The 15,637-nt window shown below is 43.6% G+C and overlaps 1 pseudogene; it reads left to right on the forward strand.

Annotated features, from left to right (window-relative positions):
* Positions 1-10,782, forward strand: part of LOC135545002 (glycine receptor subunit beta-like) — a 63,151-nt pseudogene extending 52,369 nt beyond the window's left edge.
* The last annotated feature ends 4,855 nt before the right edge of the window (positions 10,783-15,637 follow it).

The raw sequence follows: 15,637 nt of genomic DNA on the forward strand, positions 1-15,637 counted from the left end.
CCCTAACCCAGCTAGCTAATGTTAGCGACCTAGCTGACCTAGCTAGAATTCGTAACACACTCATACGTTTAGCAACATATCATACAAAATGGGTGATGGACATCCACAAATTATTGCATGACATACAAACCTAACATATCATACTAAATTAAGTCTTCAATTTACGTACAGAATAATACTAAATGCCTTGAGACCAGGTTGATATATATCAACTGTGGGGCCTTATAGACAGGTGTGTGCCTTTCCAAATCATGTCCAATCAATTTAATTTACCACAGGTGGAATCCCATCAAGTTGTAGAAACATCTGAAGGATGATCACAGGATTTACCTGGGCTCAATTTCGAATCTCATATTAAAGGGTCTGAATACTAATGTAATATTGTGGGAGGTCTTTTGTTAGACTTCAGTACGGCTTTTGACATTATCAATCATAGTCTGTTGATGGAAAAACTTGTGTTATGGCTTTACACCCCCTGCTATATTGTGGTTAAAGAGTTACCTTTCTAACAGAACACAGAGGGTGTTCTTTAATGGAAGCCTCTGCAACATAAACCAGGTAGAATCAGGAATTCCCCAGGGCAGCTGTCTAGGCCCATTACTTTTTTCAATATTTCTAATGACATGCCAGTGTCTCTATGTATGTGTATGACTCAACACTATACACTTCAGCTATTACAGTGACTGAAATGACTGCAATGCTTAACAAAGAGCTGCAGTTAGTTTCTGAATGGGTGGCAAGGAATACATTTGTCCTAAATACTTCAGAAACTAAAATCATTGTATTTGAGACAAATCATTCACTAAACCCTAAACCTCAACAAAATCTTGTGATAAATAATTAGGAAATTGATCAAGTTGAGGCAACTGTCATGGTCAAAACATGTTAATACAACAGGAGCTAAGATGGGGATAAGTCTGTTCATAATAAAGCATTGTTTTGCCTTTTTAACAACGCTGTCAATAAGGCAGGTCACACAGGCTCTAGTTTTGTTGCACCTGAACTACTGTTTAGTCGTGTGGTCCGGTACCACAAAGAGAAACCTCAGAAAGTTACAATTGGCTCAACACAAGGCAGCATAGCTAGTCCTTAAATGCACATGCATGTCAAGGTGGAGGAGAGATTGACTTCATCACTACTTGTTTTTGTAAGAAATGTTGACATACTGAATGCACTGAGGTGTCTGTTTTTAAACTATTGGCACCTAGCTCGGACACCCATGCACACCCCACAAGACATTGGCGTAACTGGCTCATCCAAATACATCCGCCTGTCCCTCCTCTGGAATCCGGGACAACGTAAATCAGGGGTGGCACTGAGCCACTACCGTCACCCCCATACTTTTCCACAGCCAGGATAATACAGCGGGAAAGATGCAGCACTAAATCAGCCATAGCACGGATTGTGTCGGGTAGCTGTGTATCTGGCTTCTCCATCTCCACAGTCCTATTCAGCTACTGCAGCAAATCAATATGATAAATCTGCAGCATTGTAACCACATTCAACGACCTGGCCACCAACGCTCATCCTGATACACTTTGTCCAGCTGATCTGCCTAGATCCGACACTGTTTATTTGGAAGCACCATGCTAGGATTAGCCCCCTTCTTAACCTATGGATTTAAATAAATTGCTTTCCATCCATCGGCTGTATGTAAACCAGTCCCGCCACCTCCATACCCTCTATATTCTTGAAGTCTAAATAACCTGGTAGCACCAACATGGCTGAATGAAGGGAATCCCAGGTTGACTTGAGCTCATCAGGCTAAAACTTTAAAAAGGGGTAAGCTACGCTTCACCACTGCAGTCAATAGGTAAATACCTTCCCCCAAACCTGGAGGAACTTCACTGTGGGGGAGAAGATGGCCAATCTGCCCCCAGGTGATCTGCTGCCCTATGACACAGCTCCATCAAAGGGGCGTTAACCACCAATGGTTCACTCTCCCCCGTCAAATCCGAAGCCAGAGCTTTAGGCTGCCCCGAACTGATGTCATCCAATTCAGACTCTGAAAACTCTCTAGAGCCAACCAGGGATAGTATTTTATCACCAGAATCCAGACTCTGAACAGTGCCAGAGAAACTGGAATGAGCCTCGGCTGGGATGACACCCCTATCAACTCCGACAACCACTGCTGATCCCTCCTGGCCTCACTCCTGAGTGTGTTTTCACCCCAGGCAAACAGGACCGCACCTTCGAGTATCTAAAATTGTCATTCTGAATTAATGGGCTTTTAGCAAACACAAATCCTACCCAATTAAGGAAGCTCTAGGTACACAAGCAGAGCAGAAAGTTGTTGCTTTTTTTAGCAAAAACCAATACACAACACTCACAACATCTAGGGCAGGGGTCTTCAACATTTTCAAGCATGAGAGCTACTTTTTAAAAATGATGCAAGCTACAATTTTTTTTTCGAGCCGTTTAAATTGGCACATTCTTCTCTTCTATTCTCCCCTGCAGCTCTTCCCCAGGTTCTTAGTGTACAAGAGAAAGTAGTGCATTGTTTTCTGCCAATATATCTGGTAAAATAATGGTTAATTAATGACTCTAAGGGGGGCCCTATAAAATCTGTGGATTTTCTTCTCCCCAATTGTTATATATTCCTAAATAGTTTTCTCAGTTTTATTTTTCCTGGTTTGTTGTTTTTCACTCTCAAAATTACAATTGTTCATAGAGAGAAAACACAATTGGAAGTACTGAGTCCATGTCAATGCTGAAATGCTGAACATTTTTTTTTATAGGTCTGGAAGAAACAAACTTATTTTGAGTGTAATTTCCCTTGTAATTCTGCATCTAGCAAGTGAGGAAGATGCCATCTAATGGGCAAGTCTAATGATGAGTCTGAACTGCTAATGCTCATTTCATGGCATACTTTGCCAATAACAAATAATAGATACAAATGATGTACTTACTCATAATATATTTCTGCCAAGTAAACCTTCTTTGCAGTTCACATGTAATTGCGAAGGTTTGGGGGAAAGTATTTCTGTCAATCCACAAGACCCTTATTTTTTTTATTTTTTTATTTCCCCTTTATTTAACCAGGTAGGCTAGTTGAGAACAAGTTCTCATTTGCAACTGCGACCTGGCCAAGATTAAGCATAGCAGTGTGAGCAGACAACACAGAGTTACACATGGAGTAAACAATTAACAAGTCAATAACACAGTAGGAGAGAGAAAAAAAGGGGAGTCTATATACATTGTGTGCAAAAGGCATGAGGTAGGCGCATAATTACAATTTTGCAGATTAACACTGGAGTGATAAATGATCAGATGGTCATGTACAGGTAGAGATATTGGTGTGCAAAAGAGCAGAAAAGTAAATAAATAAAAACAGTATGGGGATGAGGTAGGTAAAAATGGGTGGGCTATTTGCCGATAGACTATGTACAGCTGCAGCGATCGGTTAGCTGCTCAGATAGCAGATGTTTGAAGTTGGTGAGGGAGATAAAAGTCTCCAACTTCAGCGATTTTTGCAATTCGTTCCAGTCACAGGCAGCAGAGAGCTGGAACGAAAGGCGGCCAAATGAGGTGTTGGCTTTAGGGATGATCAGTGAGACACCTGCTGGAGCGCGTGCTACAGATGGATGTTGCCATCGCGACCAGTGAACTGAGATAAGGCGGAGCTTTACCTAGTATGGACTTGTAGATGACCTAGAGCCAGTGGGTCTGGCGACAAATATGTAGCGAGGGCCAGCCGACTAGCGTACAAGTCGCAGTGGTGGGTGGTATAAGGTGCTTTAGTGACAAAACGGATGGCACTGTGATAAACTGCATCCAGTTTGCTGAGTAGAGTGTTGGAAGCAATTTTGTAGATGACATCGCCGAAGTCGAGGATCGGTAGGATAGTCAGTTTTACTAGGGTAAGTTTGGCGGCGTGAGTGAAGGAGGCTTTGTTGCGGAATAGAAAGCCGACTCTTGATGTGATTTTCGATTGGAGATGTTTGATATGAGTCTGGAAGGAGAGTTTACAGTCTAGCCAGACACCTAGGTACTTATAGATGTCCACATATTCCAGGTCCAAACCATCCAGGGTGGTGATGCTGGTCAGGCGTGCGGGTGCAGGCAGCGAACGGTTGAAAAGCATGCATTTGGTTTTACTAGCGTTTAAGAGCAGTTGGAGGCCACGTAAGGAGTGTTGTATGGCATTGAAGCTCGTTTGGAGGTTAGATAGCACAGTGTCCAAGGACGGGCCGGAAGTATATAGAATGGTGTCGTCTGCGTAGAGGTGGATCAGGGACCGGACAGCATGCCCTCCGATTTGACACACTGAACTCTGTCTGCAAAGTAATTGGTGAACCAGGCAAGGCAGTCTTCCGGAAAACCGAGGCTACTGAGTCTGTCGATAAGAATATGGTGATTGACCGAGTCGAAAGCCTTGGCAAGGTCGATGAAGACCGCTGCACAGTACTCTCTTTTATCGATGGCGGTTATGATATCGTTTAGTACCTTGAGCGTGGCTGAGGTGCACCCGTAACCGGCTCGGAAACCAGATTGCACAGCGGAGAAGGTACGGTGGGTTTCGAGATGGTCAGTGACCTGTTTGTTGACTTGGCTTTCGAAGACCTTAGATAGGCAGGGCAGGATGGATATAGGTCTGTAACAGTTTGGGTCCAGGGTGTCTCCCCCTTTGAAGAGGGGGATGACTGCGGCAGCTTTCCACTCCTTGGGGATCTCAGACGATATGAAAGAGAGGTTGAACAGGCTGGTAATAGGGGTTGCGACAATGGCGGCGGATAGTTTCAGAAATAGAGGGTCCAGATTGTCAAGCCCAGCTGATTTGTACGGGTCCAGGTTTTGCAGCTCTTTCAGAACATCTGCTATCTGGATTTGGGTAAAGGAGAACCTGGAGAGGCTTGGGCGAGTAGCTGCGGGGGGGCGGAGCTGTTGGCCGAGGTTGGAGTAGCCAGGCGGAAGGCATGGCCAGCCGTTGAGAAACGCTTGTTGAAGTTTTTGATAATCATGGATTTATCGGTGGTGACCGTGTTACCTAGCCTCAGTGCAGTGGGCAGCTGGGAGGAGGTGCTCTTGTTCTCCATGGACTACACAGTGTCCCAGAACTTTTTGGAGTTGGAGCTACAGGATGCAAATTTCTGCCTGAAGAAGCTGGCCTTAGCTTTAATGACTGGCTGCGTGTATTAGTTCATGACTTCCCTGAACAGTTGCATATCGCAGGGACTGTTCGATGCTACTGCAGTCCGCCACAGGATGTTTTTGTGCTGGTCGAGGGCAGTCAGGTCTGGAGTGAACCAAGGGCTATATCTGTTCTTAGTTCTGCATTTTTTGAACGGAGCATGCTTATCTAAAATGGTGAGGAAGTTACTTTTAAAGAATGACCAGGCATCCTCAACTGACGGGATGAGGTCAATATCCTTCCAGGATACCCGGGCCAGGTCGATTAGAAAGGCCTGCTCACAGAAGTGTTTTAGGGAGCGTTATTACATCAACACACGGAGTGAAAGACAAACGCGCGCACCACACAGACCGACAGGGGCAATATTGCTGGAAATGTATTTGCAGGTATTGTGTTAGGTTTGGCTTTTTAATCAAATAGTGGCTAACTAGGGCTGGGATGATATCAATGTTGCATTGTTTAGATAGTAGCTGGGAGATTGCAGTGTCTGATACTTTTGAGATTTGTTAACAAAAGTTTGCGACACGTGAAATTTGGATGTACTTTCAGAATTGTTTGGGGAGCTACTCATGGGTGGGCTGCAAGCTACTTGGTAGTTCACAATCGACATGTTGGAGTCCCCTGATCTAGGGGGAGGAGTACGCACTGTTCATACTAACAGACAACTAAGTCGGAGCCGAATCTCGTGGTCTTCGTGTGCTTGAAAAGTTTGGAAAATTGCGTGTCAGGAGCTGAAGAGCGAAGAAATTAGGAAATGAGTGTGAGCCCTGATTTATTATAGCCATGAAGGGGGTGGGCTCGGCATCCATTGGGCGTGATTTCAGTTTTCTTAAGGTGAATACGATTGGTCGTTGACTCCCCTAGTGTGTTATACCGAGTGCCCGACTGAAGGGGAACATGAGAGAGACGTGTTTCAATGGCGTTACTCCAAAGCAGATAACAAGGGAAAGAAATGGTGAAAGAGCAGTCTGTCTAGGAAGTGAGATACCATGGTTATTCACAAATGCAATTAAACAGCAGAGCTTTAGCAGATAGTGGGAAAGAGAGCGGAATCTGACAAAATGGAACACGCCAGGGGCTGCCCCTCCTGTTCTGCTTCTGAAAAAAGATCCAAGAGGAAATAGCCTCCGGTATTAGACGAGTGTGAGAACATACACATTTAGCCTGGTATATAGGGTATCTCGATGATGATGAGTTCTCTCCCTCTGCTTGTCCTTAGTCAAACTCTTGGAAAAGACGTGCACTTCATTATTATGATTTCATTCATAGACCGATGTAATGCAATGGTATTTAGCAAGTATAGTTAGTTATCACAACATTTAGTAGTCATATTATTGTATACCCAAATACATTTTTAGATTACTTCGTTATGAATGTGTGTTACCCTAACAGTAGCTTGAAAACTTGGTACACTTTAGTTTGTGAATGTACGTACTTATACAAGGGATTGCCGACATTAATCTGGTTGTGCAGGCTTTTCACACTCCTCTGGAAAGAGCTGTGTGGATAAGAGGACCATTCACCTCCAGCTGTTTGTCACTTTCATCCCATCCCGCCGGTTCCTCTGGAGGGCCACCTAATGACACCTCAGTAAATGGAATCAGCAAAGGTCAGTCATCTCCCGCGTGTGACCATTTGACATATGTCATTCATTCATCTCTGTGAGTGTGTGTATATGTTAGCGTACATGTTATTAAATGTATGGAATACTTCCGTACATGCTTCCTACTATGTGTGTCGGTTTCAGACTCATTTGTTTCCCACAATAAAGCGCCCCATCGGGGGCCAAGCGTCGGCAAACATAGCATTATGCTGTTTCAACAGAGCCAACATCTTCCTTGTCTTATGTAAAAATAGGCCATCCTACATGCTGTGATGAAAATGATTTCGGAGCAACGGTGAACTCGAATGGGGTTAGATAATCATCCGATATAAGGACCCCGCTTTTATATGAAGATTTTTATGCATACAACAACCTAGATTAATTGTTCATTTGGAGAAAAATAAATAAAAAATATCCCTCCGTTATCAGTGGCTATTTGAACCATCTTCATCACTAGAATGAGAAAGGTAAAGGAGGTTTATAATTGGGCTCTTTGTACTGTAAATCCTGGGATATGGGCTTGTGAGTGTTTCATTACCGCTGCCTAGTTTAGGTGATTCATATGTCCATTATTATGTACTGTACACCAGGGGTATTCAATTCCAACTCTCAAGGGCTGCTGTGTCTTCTCCCTGCTATTTACCACTCACCTGGTTTAGATCAAAGTCTAGACCTCTGATTTAAAGGCAAGGATGAAAACGAATAAAATACTGCGATCCTCATGGTCTGAAGTTGAATCTCCTTGTCTGCTGTGCATTTTATGTTGCGCATTAGAGAGTCCAGGGGTCAGAATGCTAATTTTAGATCCTAAGACAAAGGTAGAAGTATCCTCAACGCTATGCTCTCCTTTCTTGGATGTTTAATTGACAAGGCCACATATTCACTCCCATCCTGTTAACCTCCCAGGGATCCTCTCGGTGATCTCCCCGTCTTCTGAGTGCACGTCCCTGGCTTCAGAGCTGCCCAAGGTGTCCTATGTGAAGGCCATCGACGTCTGGCTCATCGCATGTCTGCTGTTTGGCTTCGCCTCGCTGGTGGAGTACGCCGTGGTGCAGGTGATGCTCAACAGCCCCAAGCGCATTGAGGCAGAGAAGGCCAAGATGGCGTCCAAGGCAAAGGGGAAGGAGAAGGCGGCGGGCAGGATCAACACGGTCAACAGCACCAGCGGGACGCCCTGTCATGTCAGCACGCTGCAGGTGGGTGAGGGGTGGTTGTGTCTGGCGGGTGAGGGAAATGTGGGGAAGGGGATGGGCTTGTTTCTGGTGAGTGGGGGGAGGTTTGTGTGATTTTAGAAATAAGTTGCCCCCAGACACTGATCTAAGTTCAAGATGAAGTTGTCCCTAACCACTTCCCTCACAGTTGAATGAGGAATGGTTATTTAAACTTGCATATATCCATAGGCATGATGAGAGGGAAGTTAGAGATACCAATAGATGGCATTTATGAGTGATTGAATTGTCCTAACATCTCCTGCACTCTGGCCTTACATGGATAAAGATTGACACAGGTACAGATTTAGTTTGTGAAATGTTATTTTCCATCATACACTTCATAGAAATTAATTTACATCGTCATGTATGTTAGTCAAGACTTGTGCGATTTGCGAGAAGATGACTAGTGGAATGTGGGTAGCCTAGAGGTTAGAGCGTTGGACTAGTAACCGGAAGGTTGCAAGTTCAAACCCCCAAGCTGACAAGGTACAAATCTGTCATTCTGCCCCTGAACAGGCAGATAACAGTAAGTTAACCTGCTGTTCCTAGGACATCATTGAAAATAAGAATTTGTTCTTAACTGACTTGCCTAGTTAAATAAAGGTCAAATTAAAAAAATAAAATGTAAATCAAATTAACGCCAATTAAGCTTAATGGTTGAGCAAAAAACTAGCAACTGTATGATTAGTATCTCATTTCCTATGTAGCCAATGAGAAAGATTGAAATGTGTGTTTTCAGAAGTTAGTTCCCACTGATTCTGTTGTAACATAACAGCATGTTGATTCACCAAAGAAAAAAATAGGAAATCCAGATTACAGCTCCAAAACATCAACATTAGGGGCATTCTGCCATGCATGACACCAGATACACAATTACCTCATCTCTTCCTGAAAGAAATGGACAGTTAGCATTAAAGTAATACGGTGGTTTGACAACAAAACTACTGCAAAACACCACTACACTGTCAAAATATTGCACTCTTTGTATACGTTGAGATTTATACATTAGAGGTCGACTGATTATGATTTTTTTCAACGCTGATAGCGACTATTGGAGGAAGAATCAACAACAAGTGGGACACAATCATGAAGTGGAACGACATTTATTGGATATTTCAAACTTTTTTAACAAATCAAAAACTGAAAAATTGGGCGTGCAAAATTATTCAGCCCCCTTAAGTTAATACTTTGTAGCGCCACCTTTTGCTGCGATTACAGCTGTAAGTCGCTTGGGGTATGTCTCTATCAGTTTTGCACATCGAGAGACTGAAATGTTTTCCCATTCCTCCTTGCAAAACAGCTCGGGCTCAGTGAGGTTGGATGGAGAGCATTTGTGAACAGCAGTTTTCAGTTCTTTCCACAGATTCTCGATTGGATTCAGGTCTGGACTTTGACTTAGCCATTCTAACACCTGGATATGTTTATTTTTGACAAAAAAATACAGTTTTATATCTTTATGTTTGAAGCCTGAAATGTGGCAAAAGGTCGCAAAGTTCAAGGGGGCCGAATACTTTCGCAAGGCACTGTATATGGACGTGCAAGAGTGATCATCTCCATATGTCTCCATCCTACCCTACAACCACCATAAAAAAAACAGAACAGATCTGATCGAAACCACACCAAAGAGTCCTGACAGGGTTGGCAAAGCACCGCAGTCATAAATCAGCTCATGTCAGAATGTCACACGAATGAAGGCCTAATTCAATCGAGGTGCTCGGAAGGACAGGCTTTGAGATGTACAAAGGGTATGGGAAGCATCATCACCATTCCTTTCCAAAGTCGAGTCAGGCAAGTCCTCAATTCTTCCATTGTCTCCCCTTTCCCCTGGTAATAAGGGCCAGGTGATCTGTGGCACCCATTTGCGTTCCTCCTGCACAAATGGGTGCCACAGATCACCGGGCCCTTATTACCATTATTATTATTATTATTTTATTTTTTATTTTTTTATTTTTTTTCTCACGTTGAGTCAGGCTCCTCTCAGGTTGGCTTAACACTACTGTCGACGTCTCTCTGGCTCTGGCCGCAATGGCTCAGCGTTGGCGGTAGATGCCATCTGTGGCAAGGGAGGAGGAAATGGGATGTGATTGGAGCTCTAGCTGACTCCTGTTGCATTGCCTGCCGAGATGTATGTTGCCGTTAACTGAAAGAAAGTCAGAGAGCTGGAGAGTGACTGGACAGGAGTGTTTGGAGTAGTGGGACTAATGCAATGTTTTCAATTGTTCCCCATCACCACCTCACCACCCACTGCCATTGTGCACTTGAGCACAGCACTTAAACAGTTAAGGGGTTAAGGGGCACTGCTCTTTGGCTGACCCTCTGCTCCTCCAATGATTGTGCAGTTGTTACTCTATCCACTTTTCCAGGTGGGAGAGACCCGGTGCAAAAAGGTTTGCACCTCCAAGTCGGACCTACACACCAATGACTTCAGCATTGTTGACTCACTGCCGCAGGACTTTGACCTCTCCAATATCGACTGCTACGGGGAGCCCATCACCTCACGGCCTTAGCAAAAGCCAGGCCAAGGCCAAGAAACCGCCACCGCCCAAACCCATCATCCCCTCAGCCGCCAAGCGGGTCGACCTCTACGCCCAAGCCCTCTTCCTACTCTCCGTCATCTATTGATCTGCGTACTTGTGATCATGGAAGAACAGCTGTGCTTGTAGACCTCCCAAGGTTTTTAACCTTATTTTGAAAGTCTCAGAGAATAAGATTGACCTCTGCTGTGCCCGCTAGAGGATGTTTCTATTGCTGCTTCTAATTCAAATGGTTGGAGGAGATTCATTCACTCACATGGAAAAGAAAATAAACAAGTGATTCTGGGGGAATATGTAGTCAAATACCACACCAACAAATAAACCAGAAGCCAGTTGATTAAATAGCAATTTTGATCACCTTTTGTGTATGATTCTTTTGTCTTATTTCTTCACTACAAATCAACATGCAATCTAGGTTATTTTGGGTCAGTCAGATGCCTTGTTCCCATAGAAACAGCATTAAGAGACAAGAACTTGTCTCGTTTAACACTATTCTTAAAAACAATGTTATTGTAGTATATGGCATTTGAGATTAAGGAAAGTATTTATGCTACAGTACTCATGGCTCGTCTCCGTTTCACATCCTCTTTCATCACTGACGTAACCGTGATAACTCTTGAGTCTCCACCGCCCCCCACCCTCCTCCACCCCCCCTGCTGCTAACACATCTCTGTATCTGCACAAACCCCACCCACCTTCAGCCTCCATGCCACTAATACAGCTCTGTATCCTATAAGTCACAGACTGTCTTCTAATCCAACCTGACCTTTCACAGATGGACAACCTCCCCATGGGACACACAGGTAACCAGCAGACCTGAGTGACAGTTGGAGCTGATGAGCTAAAATAGGAGCTATTCCCACACTGGATCTTATCTTAGAATTGACATGTGGTCAATTACCTCCCCCACATAACCCTATGAGTGTCAGGTTCACAAGATGGTACAAAGTTAATTGTGAGGAACCAGGATGATAGTTATAGCTGATTAGCTCAAAACGGAGTGATTGCTGAGTTGTCTCTTAAATGTACTGTACACTATGTTCAATTATTCCTTCCACTTCACTCTATAGATTGCAGGTTATGGAACGTAGGGTTAATTGTGCTTAAGCTTTCCTGGAGCTCCCGAGAGGCGCAGCGGTCTAAGGCACTGCATCTCGTCCGGGTTAAGGGAGGGTTTGACTGGGGTAGGCCTTCATTCTAAATAAGAATTTGTGCTTAACTGACTTGCCTATTTAAATAAAGGTAAAGTAAAAAAATAAAAAGAGGTGTTAATTTTGAGGCATTAGATCATCTTCAACTGAAGTTATTATTACACTTTGTCTGTAGCTCATCCTCTGAAATGATAGAGATTAAACCACAGATAATACTAATGATTGATGCACAGTGCATTTGTAAAGTATTCAGATCCCAATACTTTTTTCAATTTATGGTTACGTTATAGCCTTATCCTATAATGGATTAAAACATTTTTCTTCTCATCAATCTACACACAATACCCCATATTTACAAAGCTATTTTTTTATTAAACATTGTTTCATCCAATGGAATTGAGGAATACACCACCTCAGTCATCGGCTTCATCAATAAGTGCATCGATGACGAGCTAAAGGCTAGAGCTGCCGCTTTCAAGGAGCAGGAGACTAATCCGGATGCTTATAAGAAATCCCACTATGCCCTCAGATGAACCATCAAACAAGCAAAGCGTCAATACAGGATTAAGATTGAATCCTACTACACCAGCTCTGACACTTGACGGATGTGGCAGGCCTTGACAACTATTATGGAATACAAAGGTAAACCCAGATGCGAGCAGCCCAGTGACACGAGCCTACCAGACGAGCTAAATGCCTTTTATGCCTGCTTCGAGGCAAGCAACATTGAAGCATGCACGAGTGCACCAGCAGTTCTAGATGACTGTGTGATAACACTCTCGGTAGTCGTGTGAACAAAAACTTTAAACAGGTCAACATTCACAAAGCCGCTGGGCCAGACAGATTACCAGGACGTGTACTCAAACCATGAGTGGACCAACTGTCAAGTGTCAGTTTAGACATTTTCAAACTCTCCCTGCCCGAGTCTGTAATAACTACTTGTTTCAAGCAGACCACCATAGTCCCTGTGCCCAAGGAAGCGAAGGTAACCTGCCTAAATTATTACCGCCCTGTGGCACTCACGTCGTTAGCCATGAAGTGCTTTGAAAGTCTGGTCATGGCTCACATCAACAGCATCCTCCCGGACACGCTAGACCCACTCCAATTCGCCTATCGCCTATCGCCCCAACAGATTCACAGATGACACACTCAATCGCACTCCACACTGCCCTTTCTCATCTGGACAAAAGGAACTATGTGAGAATGCTGTTCATTGACAGCTCAGCATTCAACACCATAGTGTCCATGAAGCTCATCACTAAGCCAAGGACTCTGGGACTAAACACCTCACTCTGCAACTGGATCCTGGACTTCCTGACGGGCCGCCACCAGGTGGTAAGAGTAGGCAAGGGTGTGTACTTAATCCCCTTCTGTATTCCTGTTTCACCCACAACTGCGTGGCCAAACACGACTCCAACACCATCATTGTTTGCTGACGACACAACAGTGGTAGGCCTGATCATCGACAACGATGAGACGGCCTATAGGGAGGAGGTCAGAGAACTGGCAGTGTGGTGCCAGGACAACAACCTCTCCCTCAATGTGAGCAAGACAAAGGAGCTGATCGTGGACTACAGGAAAAGGTTGGCCACGTTAAATTGACGGGGCTGTAGTCGTGTGCGTCGAGAGTTTGGAGAGGCATGGATCCCCAGATCCCCAAAAGGTGCTACAGCTGCACCATCGAGAGCATCGTGACCAGGTGTATCACCGCCTAGCATGGTAACTGCTCGGCATCTGACAGTAAGGCGCTACAGAGGGTAGTGCGAACAGCCCAGGACATTACTGGGGCCAAGCTTCCTGCCATCCAGGACCTACATAATAGGCGGTGTAAGAGGAAAGCCCATAAAATTGTCAGAGGCTCCAGTCATCCAAGTTATAGACTGTATTCTCTGCTACCGCATGGAAAGTTGTACCAGAGCAACAAGTCTAGGACCGAGAGGCTCTTCAACAGCTTCTACCACCAAGCCATTTGACTGCTGAACAATTCATAAAAATCGCCACCGGACAATTTACATTGAGAAGCACCCCTCTTATACACTGCTGCTACTCACTGTTTGTTTGTTACCTATGCATAGTCACTTTGCCCCCACCTACATCTACAAATTACCTCAACTAGCCCGTAACCCTGCACACTAACTTGGTACCGGTGCCCCCTGTATATAGCCCTGTTATTCATATTATGTTACTTTTTTTTAATTTTTTATTTTAGTCTACTTGGTAAATATTTTCTTCTTGGAATGCACTGTTGGTTAAGGGCTTGTAATTAAGCATTTCAAGGTAAAGTCTAGACTTGTTGTATTCGGCACGTGGCAAATACATTTTGAAAAACATCTCCACAGCATGATTTTGCCACCACCATCCTTCACCGTAGGGACAGTGCCAGGTTTCCTCCAGACATTACGCTTGGCATTCAGGCAAAAGAGTTCAATCTTGGTTTCATCAGGCCAGCATCCCAGAGTCTCCTCTTTTCTGTTCATGTTGAGTCGAGCATTTTGTGGGTACTATTTAATGAATCTGCCAGTTGAGGAATTGTGGGGTGTCTGTTTCTCAAACTAGACACTCTAATGTACTTGTCCTCATGCTCAGTTGTGCACCGGGGCCTCCCACTCCTCTTTCTATTCTGGTTTGAGCCAGTTTGCGCTGTTCTGTGAAGGGAGTAGTACAAAGCGTTGTACCAGATCTTCAGTTTCTTGGCAATTTCTTGCATAGAATAGCCTTCATTTCTCAGAACAAGAATAGACTGACGAGTTTCAGAAGAAAGGTCTTTGTTTCTCGCCATTTTGAGCCTGTAATCGAACCCACAAATGCTGATGCTCCAGATACTCAACTAGTCTAAGGAAGGCCAGTTGTATTGCTTCTTTAATTAGGCACTACAGTTTTCAGCTGTGCTAATATAATTGCAAAAGCGTTTTCTAATGATCAATTAGCCTTTTGAATGATAAACTTGGAGTAGCAAACACAATGTGCTATTGGAACACAAGAGTGATGGTTGCAGTTTCCAGCTACAATTGTTATTTACAACATTATCAATTTCTACACTATATTTCTGATCAATTTGATGTTATTTTAATGGATGAAAAATTAGCTTTTCTTTCAAAAACAAGGACAATTCTAAGATTTTTTTTTATTTTACTAGGCAAGTCAGTTAAATGTAGCATATAGATAGATCTAAATCGCACAAGAATTATATTATAAAGGTAATGTTTTCTTGTTATTTAACCAGCCCGCCACTCACCCGCCCTTTATCCACACAATATTAATGACCCTAAATCTGACCCCACCTGTGGATATCTGTGGGATGGCAGGTTAAGAACAAATTGTTATTTTCAATGATGGCCCAGGAACAGTGGGTTAATTGCCTGTTCAGGGGCAGAATGACAGATTTGTACCTTGTCAGCTCAGGGATATGAACTTGCAACCTTTTGGTTACTATTCCAATGCTCTAACCACTAGGCTACCCTGCCGCCCCGCTGTTTAATGGTAGTTTATGCAAAAAATGTTTTTTCTTTTTTTACCTTTATTTTACTAGGCAAGTCAGTTAAGAACAAATTCTTAAGGTATTTCTGTTTTGTATTTTTAACACATTTGCAAAAATGTCTAAACCTGTTTTTGCTTCATTATGGGGTATTGTGTGTTGATTGAGGATTTGTTTTTATTTAATCCATTTAAGAATAAGGCTGTAATGTAACAATTTGGAAAAAGTCAAGGGGTCTGAATACTTTCCGAATGCACTCTCTTTGGATTTAACAACCTCAATTGCTGTATTCAAAAAGGTTAACTCACCAATTACTATACCTTAGTCTGAATTTGAGCAAGGTTTACTTATTAATTAGATGCAGATCAAATTAAGGTGTCTAGATTATTTTCATTGCAAGACTCAAGGAACTGTGGCCACTATGACTTTCTGTCAAAGAATGGGGCGTCTCAACACCGGGATTGAGCTGAGCTGACTGAAGCAATTGCCAAGGTGTCCATGACTCCTGGCTCGGTTGCCATGAGTGAACCAG

The sequence above is a fragment of the Oncorhynchus masou genome, chromosome 9 (assembly GCF_036934945.1).
Source record: "Oncorhynchus masou masou isolate Uvic2021 chromosome 9, UVic_Omas_1.1, whole genome shotgun sequence".
NCBI classification, from domain to species: Eukaryota; Metazoa; Chordata; class Actinopteri; order Salmoniformes; family Salmonidae; genus Oncorhynchus; species Oncorhynchus masou.